General features: G+C 39.9%; 1 long non-coding RNA gene across 1 annotated transcript in view; it reads right to left on the bottom strand.

Moving 5' to 3' along the window:
- Window positions 1–9,403: 9,403 nt before the first annotated feature.
- The window catches only part of LOC123972755, a 4,847-nt gene continuing 1,913 nt past the window's right edge, over window positions 9,404–12,337 (bottom strand). The window contains exons 2-3 of the long non-coding RNA XR_006825468.1: window positions 10,844–10,972; window positions 9,404–10,218 (exon numbers count right to left, since the gene is read on the bottom strand). This is a non-coding gene — a long non-coding RNA (uncharacterized LOC123972755). The remainder of the gene's footprint in view (window positions 10,219–10,843; window positions 10,973–12,337) is intronic.

Genomic DNA, 12,337 nt, shown 5'->3' with positions numbered 1-12,337 from the left:
GATGCATTAAATCTCCAACTTCTAGTTGGCCGTGTGACCCTTTTTTTAGTAAGAGTGATAGAAACCGGTGCATGATCACTGATAGTGATAGGGTGAATCTGAGTGTTGGAAATGTCTGTCATAATTGAGCTGCTAACCAAAAAATAGTCAAGGCGAGAATATGAGTGGTGGACTGGTGAAAAGAAGGTATATTCTCTAAGAGTGGGGTGGTGAGAACGCCAAACATCGCAAAGACCAAAATCGCTCATGTATTGTTTAAGGATGTCTGTTGATTTCCAAATACGGTGACCACCTGCCGTACTGAGCCTGTCAACTGCTGGATTACATACCATGTTGAAGTCCCCTCCTAATATAAGAGCTGTGTCTGAGTGAGCAGAGAGTGAGTTAAAGAAAGCATGAAAAAAGGAGGGGTCGTCAACATTTGGGCCATAGATGTTAACAATGCATAAAGGAGTATTTTGAATCGAAATGTTAACAATAATGAATCGACCCTCTGGATCAATAGTAGTGGTATTATGATTGAAGTGTGTTTTTCTATTTATCATAATGGTGACACCCCTTTGTTTTGAGTACAGGCTGAGTACGAGTGAGGAAACTGTGGTGAGGTTAGTTTATCTGCTGTCTTGGGTAAATGAGTCTCCTGTAGTAGGACAATGTCTGCTTACAGATTATTTAGATGGTTAAAAATTTTTAATCTCTTTTCCTGAGCTTGTTTTCTGTCTACCTACCTGCCTACCTGTGCACACTCTGCCCATGTAATCACTGCGCGTGAACATGTGTTTTGGGGGGTAGCTTTGGAGGGAGGCCTGAAGGGAGGGGGGTGGAATTGTGTTCGGTTGGATACCGTCAAAATCTTGCTAGTTCTGCTACTGGCCAAGTCCAAACAGTTCACTTTTTAAAAAAACATTTCAATTAACATCAGATTGGTCTGCCACGACTAAATCTCAGCAACAGCTTGCCAGGAGTGTCTAAGTTAATGATCAATAACCTTTTTCAACAAAAAGGTAAATTCTAATTATTTTGTACCATGAAAAGAGTAAGACATGCATAAATACATTACCATGCTTTCCTCTATTGCATCAGCTCACATCAGGTGGTTTTCTAATAATTTTGTACCATGAAAAGAGTAAGACATGCATAAATACATAACCAAGCTTTCCTCTATTGCATCAGCTCACATCAGGTGGTTTGAGAGTCAAATCAGTTCATTCAAAGACAAGCTGAGATTCTGCTGACTTACTGAGGGGCAAAATATTCACTGAACTCTTTCGGTTCAAGAGGCAGTGGTTAGCACTGATCCTCAGCAAGTGTAATCATCAAACAGGTGAAGTCAATGAAACGTTCAAACTGCCACAGTTTTCTCGTTAGTCTCAAAGACGGCTGCTTTGGGATGTTTTGGTGCAATAAGGCAGAACCAGTTGACTTGTTGATGAGTGAATTCTATCAACAGACAGAGACCCTTGATGAGTTTGAGCTATATATATATAAAATATTATATTGTTATTATATATATATATATATATATATATATATATATATATATATATATATATATATATATATATATATATATATATATATATATATATATATATATATGTATCCACAAAAAAAAAATCAAGGATCCCACATACCCCCAACGCGAACTGTGCCCTCGCAGGTATAGAAGTGTGAAATGTAGGACTTCAAGACTAAAGAACTCTTTTTTTCCCCACTGCCATCAGACTCCTAAACAGTTAATAGGTGTGTGGATTCCATAATCATGCCCATGTTTACACTGTACCATGCACATGTTAATTGCACTGTTATTGCACATCAGCATACTGTTCCATGCACAATTTTCACATGTACATAATTCACCATGTTTATAATTCATCTGCCTGCACAATTGTATATAGCCTACTGCAGCCTGTTGTTCACACAGCTGCTGCCCTATGAAGTTTATATATTTGTAATTTTTTACATCTGATGTTTACATCAAAAGAAACAAGGAAAGTGAATGTCTCATTTAAGTTTCCTAAATGATGGATTTTATCATTTCAGTTTGACAATGGTGAGTCGCTTTTAACATTGCAGCCACAAGGAATTGTGGGACAGCATTATCTCCTTTCCTTTCATAAAGGATGTTCCAGTGTACCCTATGCTGAAGGAGATTAGAAAAGAAGCATTGAAGCAACTTTCCTTAGCTTTTAGAGAATTCGACCAGCTCTTATCATGGCTGCCATTTCATTACGTCAGGGTCATTTCACTCAGTTAGGAACCTTCCTAAGCAAAAAATACTTGACTGCAGCCACAGTGTCAGACTATGGCATGGGAGATCACTGTTCCCATCCCAGCTGACAAACCAACAGGGTTTCTCTTAACCCAACCATGATCTAAAACCTTACGATAGGATAGGTTCACAATTTGTGTAGAACAATGGAGGAACATTTTGTACTAAAATGTCTAAAAGATGACAATTTCCTTGATACCGTGTAGTGTAGGTTGTTGTTAGGTCATGTGATTTTTAAGTTACTGTAATAGGAAAACTTCAAGTAGACATGCAGGTATTAAGCTTAACAGTCTAATTCACTAAATGAAAAGCTTTGAGAAAGAAAATCCATCAGAGAACAGGTGAGTAAACTAAATACCTAACACATATTTGTTGACTTGTGAAACATCCTTTACATAAAAAGGATTAGAAGACTGTGTATTTTGTAACACACATACGATCAGTTTGTCTTTCACTTTATACATCTCTCTCCACACACACACTCACACACTCCTCTCTGCAGGGCCCAGAGGTGGAGGTGAAAAGTGTTGTTGAAAGCCTCAGTTTGCACTTCAAAGGGTTGTGGGGGTGGAAGACAGACCCCTGTGGTGAGCTGCAGCAGAGTCATGAAAGGAGGCAATGCTGGAGTTTAACCTCCAGTGAAACATCCTCACCGTCCGACAAACACCACCTCAGTTGATGGACAGATCAATAGTCCCAGAGTTATGGTCAATATGTTTTATGTTTTATAACATATGTGTATGTGGGGGTGGGAGGGGGGCTTAGCCACTAAACTATGATTTAGCTGTTTTCTTGTAGTTTAGGGGATTCAGTGTGGACAGACATCTTTGTGTAGTTCGTGTGGATGTAAAAATTTGTGGGCACTATACATCTCGGGTAGCAAAGCCAGATTTATGAATTTATGAGTTCATTTCGTTGTGATTATGTGACACTATCGTAAAGCTGTAAGATGAAAGTATTTCTTACTGCTGCTTGGTGGTGTGCATAGCTGTAGGAAGCTGTTGGATTTGAGGCTATTATATCGATGTAGGTGTGTTTGAATGGATTTTGTGTAAAAGGCGTCAGACATCGCTGCAGAGTTATGTCTGGACTTGACTTGCCAAACCTGTAGTTCAACTCTATGAGTGATGAATTATATCATCACTTTGAGGGTAGTTGCACCCAGTTCTAATAAACAGAAGAGACAGTGGGTGTGAAAAGCAGAGGAGGGCTGAAATATTTTCTTTAACAGATGGCGCGGCCTAGAGCAGTCATCCAGACACTTGTCTGTATGTATGAATGATTTTGTATGCCGTTGCCTCTTCTTTGCTGAGTCTCTTTTGTCCAATGTGATATGACTGATTCTGTAGTCTCGCATGACTAAGAAGTTCAACATTTACATTAGATGATTATTTTCACTATTAATAGAGTCCAAAGTAACATCCTTCGTTGTCTTGTTTCAATCAACCAAAAGTCTGAAACTCAAAGACTCAGTTTATAATTAATTATGACAATGAAAAGCATAAAATAATGAGAAGCTGGAACCAGAGAATTTGGCTTTTTTTTAATGAAAAATGTGTGATACGACTAACCAGTTATCAAAATCGATTAATCGCTTCAGCTCAAATGTATCACATTGTTTTAAAAACTTCACTAAAGAAAGAAAAAACATTTCTTCTCCATCTACATTTGTTCTCTTTCAGCTTTGTTAGCTTTTGCAGTGGATCTCATTTTGCAAAGCTGAACACATTAAAGACCGTGTGTGGTGAAACCTAACACTAAGTTTCAGCTGTAAAAACTTAATGACAGAGAACAAACCTGTTCTGCACTCGGTGTTCTGGCTGTGTTCATTTCCGTCAGATATGAAAGGTGTCACAGCACCTGTGTCTTTGCTGTGGGCTTTCTTCTCCATCAGACAGCTAAGAATAGCAGCATTTAGATCAAGGTGAGACGGGAGGTTTGCAGGAATGAAAACGCCAAGAAAGTGCAAGTGTACTTGTAACTGTGAGATCAGAGTTTCTGCAGGGAGGACATTTTCAGAAACAGTAAAATGGCTGACAAGCCTGAGATAATAGAAGACTCAGTGAAAACAGTGTGAATTATAATCTGAATCCTGCAGTATTACCTGCACTGCCCTTTTGGTAAGTTAGTTTTACCTCCAACAGACTTTCATGCATGTACTTGTTCCCATTACGTGTTACATAGAGCTTGTATCTTAATGCAATTAAACAGCCAGCAGTATATCAAAATAAAGGTTGTTCTATCAAAAAAAATACAAACCAGTTTTAGTGAGTATAACAATGGGCAGAACAATGCATTTGTATCAAAGCCAGGAGTCCTTCTTTCCATGATGTTGACTTCATTTCCAGTGCTTACCCTGAAGGTGTCACAAGTAGCATTTTTGAACATCATTGTTTGTATGTTAGGAACCATGGTACCATTGGTATATTCATCATAAGAAAGCCTGCCACTGCCAGTGAAGTAAGTGGGTTTAAAGAAATCTGTTTCTCAGGTGCTTCAGGACTGGAAAGAGCTGCTTTTAGTCAAGAGCTGTATTTGATGCACAAGCACAACTATCCTTTCTTTGCAGGAACTGGATAACCAACACGTTCTCATCTCAGTGCGTCAAAAAACGATGCTTTTAAACAGCATGACAAAATGTAGTTATTTTACGCATATAACGTTTCATATGAAACATTGCAATACAGAGGAGGCAACCCTAGGGTTAGCCAGTCGATATACATATATATTTAATGACTTAGGTTTAGGCACAAACTTATGTAATGGTTAAGGTTATGGTAAGTTGCTTCAGGGGGGGCTGTCAACACTTTAAACACAAACCTTAACAGTTAGGGTCAAAATCGTTCTGTGAAAAGATTTGACCAATGATGGATTTTTTCTTGTTCATTTGGACTTCAGCAAGCCGCTTAATCGCTCCAACAAAATCATACTGGACAAAGTACAATGTTCTATCAGTCTGTGGTGGCCTGTGCTATCTTTATGCTGCTGTGTGATGGGGACGGAGCATGAGGCAGAGAGTTGCTAACAAGCTCAACAAGCTAGCTAAAAAGGCCAGGAGGAGTGATTGGAGGAGTTACAAAGAGTGAGATAGATCTAAATTGTAATGAGTTAAGAGATTGAGCTGCAGTGACATTTTGAATATACAGTTGACAGAAAAAGTAAAGTGAAGTGAACCTTTTGGAATTACCTGGATTTCTGCATAAATCGATAAACAGATCTTCATCTAAGTCACAACAATAGACAAACATACTACACAAACAATATGTTTTCATGTTTTTTATTGAACACACCGTGTAAACATTCACAGTGCAGGGTAGAAAAAGTATGTAAACCCCTAGGCTAATGACTTCTCCAGAAAGTCCTATCAATGACAAGATTGGAGGTGTTGGTTAGAGCTGCCTTGCCCTATAAAAAACGAAAACCAATTTTAATTTTGCAATTCTCATTGAACTGTGAAGTATGGTGGAGGGAGCATCGTGGTTTGGGACTGCTTTGCTTCCTCAGAGCCTGGAAGGGTTGCTATCATCGAAAAATTAGTTCCATGTTTACAAAGTCCTTATGGGCAAGTCATGCCACTCAGCTGCCACCTTGGCAACACCTCCACCTATTTTAGACTAACAAGACCAGGCTCTTATCTGAATGAATGGGGAGAGAGCCAGAACTGCACTTTTACAGGTCACCGGGACAAAAAACTACATGAATAGAATCAGCAGTAAAATCTGATAAAAATAGTTGAAAAAGTTTGACAAATGTACATCAGTGGAACGACACGATTGGCTGAAGTATGTTTCCCGCTTTGGAGGGGCGGGATAACCACCATCTTTGCCGTTACGGGCTTTCCCCATAGAGTAGTATTGAGGATGTGATTGAGTGGCACGTCTCCTCTAAAATGTCTCTGATGTTTATCAAGAAATTTTGCAGGAGACTATAAGGCCAGCTGTCCTCCAATTGAAGCTCAATGGAAGAATGTCTTCAGCAGAAGAAAATATGCCTTCTGGAGTGGCCCAGTCAGTCCTGACCTCAACCCAATTGAGGTGCTGTGGCATGACCTCAAGAGAGCGATTCACACCAGACATCCCAAGAATATTGCTGAACTGAAAGTTATGTAAAGAGGAATGGCCAAAATTCCAAAACATTTGGTTGAGGTTTTTGCTGCCAAAGGAGGTCAACCAGTTTTTAAATCCAAGGGTTAACATACTTTTTCCACCCTGCACTGTGAATGTTTACACAGTGTGTTCAATAAAAACATGAAAACATCTAATTCTTTCTGTGGTATTAGTTTAAACATTGTTTGTCTCTTGTTGTCACTTAGATGAAGTGAATGATCAAACCACATTTTATGCAGAAATCCGGGTAATTCCAAATGGTACAGACTTTTTCCTGCAACTGTATTTGATTAAGGAACGAAATTATGGAGAAAATATGTTGTTGGAAAAAAAACACCTTTTTTCACATTTATTAACAAACATGTGACCAATCTAACTGCCTAAGCCAAATGATCTGGTGCATTCACATCCTGTGGGACTGAGAGTTGAACAGATCACTTATTTATTTCCAGTGCTACAGAGTGGCAGCCTGACACAGCAACTCTGTCTCCTTTTCCTATTTTTGTCCTTTTTTGTCAGGGGTGGGCTGAGTGCAGTCACAGGTGTGGATCCAAACGCAGACAACAGGAGAGGGGGGTGCAGTTCAAAACATTTAATAACACAAAAACTAAACTGAAACAAGCTTATGTGAAAGTACAAGGCAAAGTCCAAAACTGAGAAAATTCCAACAAGCAAAAACAATTTAGAGCAAAGGCAGAGTAATCCAAAGACAACTACAAGACAACACTCAACATTGACAAGGACGTCACAAAGACTGAGCAGAACAAGCCACCAATTAAACACCAGGTAACGAGCAGGGCGGGACCACGACCAGGTGGAGGACATAAGGTAATCAGACACAAACACAGACACACAGGCAGGCAGGATAGACAGAGGGGAGCAGACAAAACCAGATAATGCACAAACACAACTGAACATCACAAGGCAAACTAAACATGACAGGAAACAAGCACGGAAGACCAAACACAGTCAAATAATAAATCACCAGACAGAGAACACAAATCAACACAAGGCAGACAGAACACTAAATGATACAAATAAACTACAATCAAACAAGAAACAGACTAACACTAGGATAAAACACAAAGCAAACAAGACCAAAATAATACAGAACAAGGAATAAATATAAGGAATAAATATAAAGACATAAACTAAGACACAAAACCAAAATACAGGACTAAAAACTAAGATGCAAGGCAAGACAGGTACTAGGAGAACTAAACATGAACAAAAGAATAAACAAGGCTACAAAGAAAGACACAAAAACCCAAACCAAGAAAGACTAACCACAGGAAAAACAAGAACACAAAACCACTTTTTACATTTTACTTTTCTATATTACACTTTATTTATTTTGTACATTCTAGTCTATTTTTTTTTTTTTAAATACGGCTTTTGTAAAGGCTAACTACACCAACAACGGATACCTGTAAACAGGATTAACAGTGACAATGGTGACCACGACCACCAAACAACAAAGCAGGATCGACCTGTTGCATGTCCAAAGGAGATCCCGGTGAAGTTAAAGATAAGAAGGTGAGGGTGTTATGCTGGCCGGACGGTGAGGAACAAAAAGATGAAGAGTCAATGGAGCTACAAGCCCTGTCTTCCTTCAATCGTCATGGGGAACGTCCTCGGCAGGGCTCAAGACAAACTTTTTTCACCTCCATAAAAACAATTTTAACCGTCCTGAAGTTAATGTAAAGCGTCCCAAAATCCAAATGTTGTTTCTTTACTTTATTATCCTTTATAGTTGTTAGTGACATTATAAATGATTATAAATTGATAAAATAAATAATATTTATTTTGCTTGATTCAAACAAAAAGATTTATAAACAAAACTGAAAAGTTATCTGTTGGGGCACCTTTTTACCTCAATGATAAATTATTTAATTTCAATTCAGTTATAAACTCCTGCTCAACTTTCTGCACATTCAGAATCTCACATAGCGTTGTTCTCTTAAATGTCCACAAGAAAATCGTGATATTATTAGACTAAAATCATTATTTAATAAGAATTCATATTTTTGAAAAGTCTACCTGACCTCTGCTGTGCTCCCCTTCAGACTGTACTGAATGAAACAATTGCACTGCACTGTCGGAGGTGGAAACCGAAACCAACACTGTCAATCAGGCAGAAATCTCTGCACAAATCCTCATGATAACTTCTGCAGCTCCGATAAAGTGCAGCTCACAGTCCCAAACAGAGCTAGATTGTGCTTCAGGTTTTATTTGTTAATAATGCAAAACTCGCAGGTTTTTTTACGATCAAGGCATATGCCGAGTTGCATTAGCTGGGTGAAGATGATTCTCTCTGCTAGTCGACTTTATCACAATATAGATTTGTTTTTCACTGCGTGACAAGATTGATCTGTGTCGCTTAACGCTAGCTTACACAGCGAGATTGAGATGTCAGCAAGCCGTTTGTGACTGAGAGAATCAATGGACCTGTACCGCAGGAACAGGTGAGTAGCCGGCCTCCTGTGTGAGTCTGGCGTGACTGTAGTAACAGCGTGAGAAGACGGCCTCTGTTGTAGTCAGCGCTCAGTCGGTTCAGTTTGTCATTTGCAAAGTGATCGTAATAAATAAACACACGCGATCCCTTTCGTCCTAAAGCATCCTACAGAATATTTCTCTTCATCGCAAACACATTTTCTGTTGTCCCCAGGACGACAGGACGCCGTTAGTCCCTGGTCCTTGGGTCTGAAAACCTCCCCCTCCTGGAGGTCCAGAGCTTCTGTGCTATAGGTGTAAAAAAACAACACTTTCCAGTACTCTAAACTCCCAGACCGGGCAGAGTTATAGGACCATTTGCTGCATGGCTAACTGAACTAACTAGCTAACAGCAGCTACAGTTAGTGGTTACTCTGAAGAAATGCTACTATATGCTCCCTATTTGTCTTAAGTATCATTTGAAATTTATTAAATATTGCACCTTTAAAGGACTTTATCAAATAATATTGTTTCATTTTATTTATTTTAATTTATATCATATTATTGAATTTCATTACCTTTACAGCAGTGATTCATTTTCTTTCATGTTATGTTTTTGTTCTAAGAAGATTTTACCTCTTAAAAGCTGAAGTGACCAGTGTTTTTCAATGAGAAATTAAAACAAGTGTAAACAAGTGTTAAATACATAGTATCTCTCTCAATCCGCTCCTCTTCCTGGAATGACTCAGAAATTGATAACCCCTCCCTCTTCCTCTCAAAACACAGCAAGGTCCTCTCTGTCCATAACTTATATTTCCTTGTTCCCTCCCCTTCCGATCATACAGTTTGAAGATGGTGTAACCAACATGTGGTGACGTGCAGGAGCTGACAGACCCTATTCACTGCAGAAACACATGCTGTTTGGACCAGAGCTCAAAGTAGATTAACTTACAAGAAAGTGAAACTCAGACAGTCGTTGCTACTGAGAGGTGAAATGGCGCAGAAAGGAGTTCAGCTGGACCAAGAAGCTCCAGAAGAACATCTGCTATGAGGTGATGAAGATGTTCTGCCGTACTGATCAGCTGAGTATCTGTTATCTCTGCTCTGTGGATGAACATAAAGGCCACGACATAGTCTCAGCTGCAGCAGAAAGGACTGAGAGGCAGAGACAGCTCGAGGTGAGTCGACAAAACATCCAGCAGAGAATCCAGGACAGAGAGAAAGATGTGAAGGTGCTTCAACAGGAGATGGAGGCTAGATCGGGCGCATTTCAAGCAGCCATGTGCCGTGTAGCCAATTCTTGCCAGTTTGTCTCTTGTCACCCCAGGTGACTGATCATGTCATGTTCACTTGGAGGCTGCTGGGCGCAGTTTCGTTGCCCGCTCACCGCTGAATAGGATTTTGAACCTGAAAATGAGCATAATACCACCTCTTTAACAGACTTTACTGATGGATATGTGAACACTCTGAAGGTTTACTACATGATAAATAAACAAACATGAACAAAGTCTTTTCTACTTGTCTTCATTCCAGGGTATCGGGGGTGGTGACAGGGCAGTGGATAAGACACATGCCTTTGGTGTGAGAGACATGGGTTCGAATCCACTGTGAGATACCAATCATTTAATATCATCCCTGCTGAGTCAGCACACATGCAGATCAAAAAATAATAATATTTCCATTTATTTTTCCAATACGTCCATTTTTGAATCAGATTTGGAATTGGTACCACAGCTAGCTTTTGTCTTTGCCTAGGATGCACAGAGCTGCTAAAATAGGTTGATTAATGTTAACATTGCTATAGCTAGCTCGCCTAGCAAAAATGTCAGATAACTTATAAGTTCTATAACAACATAGTTTAAGTGTAATTGTAATCCAAGGCTGCAACAAAAAATCCGGATGGAGAAGCAGGGAGCTTGAGATGGACAGCACAGGGGTTAACCACCGAGACCACCTGTTACAGGCCGACAAAGCGGGGAGCCAGCTTCCTGCTGTCGACCTTGATAGGGAGATGTTTTGCAGAAAGCCATACCTGTTGCCCCGGAGTGTAGGTGGGGGCCGGGCGGCGATGACAGTTGGCCTGCCTCTGCATGGTGCTGGATGCGTGAATCAGGGCTGCCCTAGTCCTCCTCCACACACTGAAGCAGCGCCGCACGTGAGCCTGGGTAGAGGGGCAATGATATAACCGAGGAAGGTCGTGTTAGACACATGAAACTCACATTTCTCTGCTTTTACAAACAACTTGTTCTCCAACAACCGTTGAGGAACCTGGCGGACGTGCTGCTGATGTTCGTGGAGGGATTTGGAGAAAATCAATATGTCGTCTAGATAGACAAAAACAAATCTGTTCAGCATGTCCCGCAGGACATCGTTCACCAGGTCCTGGAACACAGCGGGTGCATTTGACAGACTGAAGGGCATAAAAAGGTACTCGAAGTGGGCAAGCAGGGTGTTGAAGGCGGGTGGTAGGCGTTGCACAGGTCCAGTTTAGAAAAGACAGTGGCTCCATGCAGAGGGGGGAAAGCAGAACTGATTAAAAGGTAATAATATATAATAATAATCCTTATTTGTAGAGCACTTTTCAAAAACAAGTTACAAAGTGCTTTAACAAGTGTAAAGAATAATAAAAAAAAAACAAGATAAGAGCATGAAAAATTTATATAAAATTAGTAAAATACAATAAAATAAAAGGGATAAAATAAAGTCAAATAAGATCGGGAAAGGCTCTCCTATAAAAGTATGTTTTAAGAAGGGACTTAAAAGAGTTCACTGACTCAGCCGACCTGATTTCCTCGGGCAGGCTGTTCCAGAGCCTCGGGGCCCTGACAGCAAACGCTCTGTCCCCTTTAGTTTTCAGTCGAGACTCTGGAACAGACAACAGACCTCTGCCCGAGGATCTCAAGATACGTGCTGGTGTGTATGGGACTAAAAGGTCAGAAATATAACAAGGCGAGAGGCCATGAAGAGCTTTAAAAAGTGATCAATAGAATTTTAAAGTCAATTCTAAAACATACTGGGAGCCAGTGTAATGAAGCTAAAATAAGAGTAATGTGGTCATATTTCTTTGTTCTTGTTAAAAGCCTGGCAGCTGAGTTCTGGACAGTCTGGAGTCGATCAATAGATTTTTGGGTTAAACAGGTGAAAAGGCTGTTGCAATAATCCAGGCGTGATGAGATGAAGGCGTGTAAAATGGTCTCGGTGTCCTTAAAAGTGAACAGAGATCGAATTTTTGCTATATTTCTAAGTTGATAAAAACATGATTGAACAAGCTTTGAGGTGTGCTGCTCGAAATTTAAATTACTATCAAACCAAACACCAAGGTTCTTTGCCACAGGCTTAATGTGATTTACTGGAGAACCAGCAGATGGCAGTATTTGATTTGCCATCTGCTGAGACCCGATGACCAGGATTTCTGTTTTGTCTGAGGATGTTCAGCTGGAGGAAATTATTTGACATCCATTTTTTAACTTCACAAAGGCAGTTGTTAAGTGAACTCAGCATTCCAGGGTCTGTGGATCTGACGGGC

This window comes from Micropterus dolomieu, linkage group LG06 (assembly GCF_021292245.1).
Source record: "Micropterus dolomieu isolate WLL.071019.BEF.003 ecotype Adirondacks linkage group LG06, ASM2129224v1, whole genome shotgun sequence".
In the NCBI taxonomy this organism is placed as follows: domain Eukaryota; kingdom Metazoa; phylum Chordata; class Actinopteri; order Centrarchiformes; family Centrarchidae; genus Micropterus; species Micropterus dolomieu.
The sequence above is the reverse complement of the archived record's forward strand: the minus strand, read 5'-3'. Positions and strand labels throughout refer to the sequence as shown.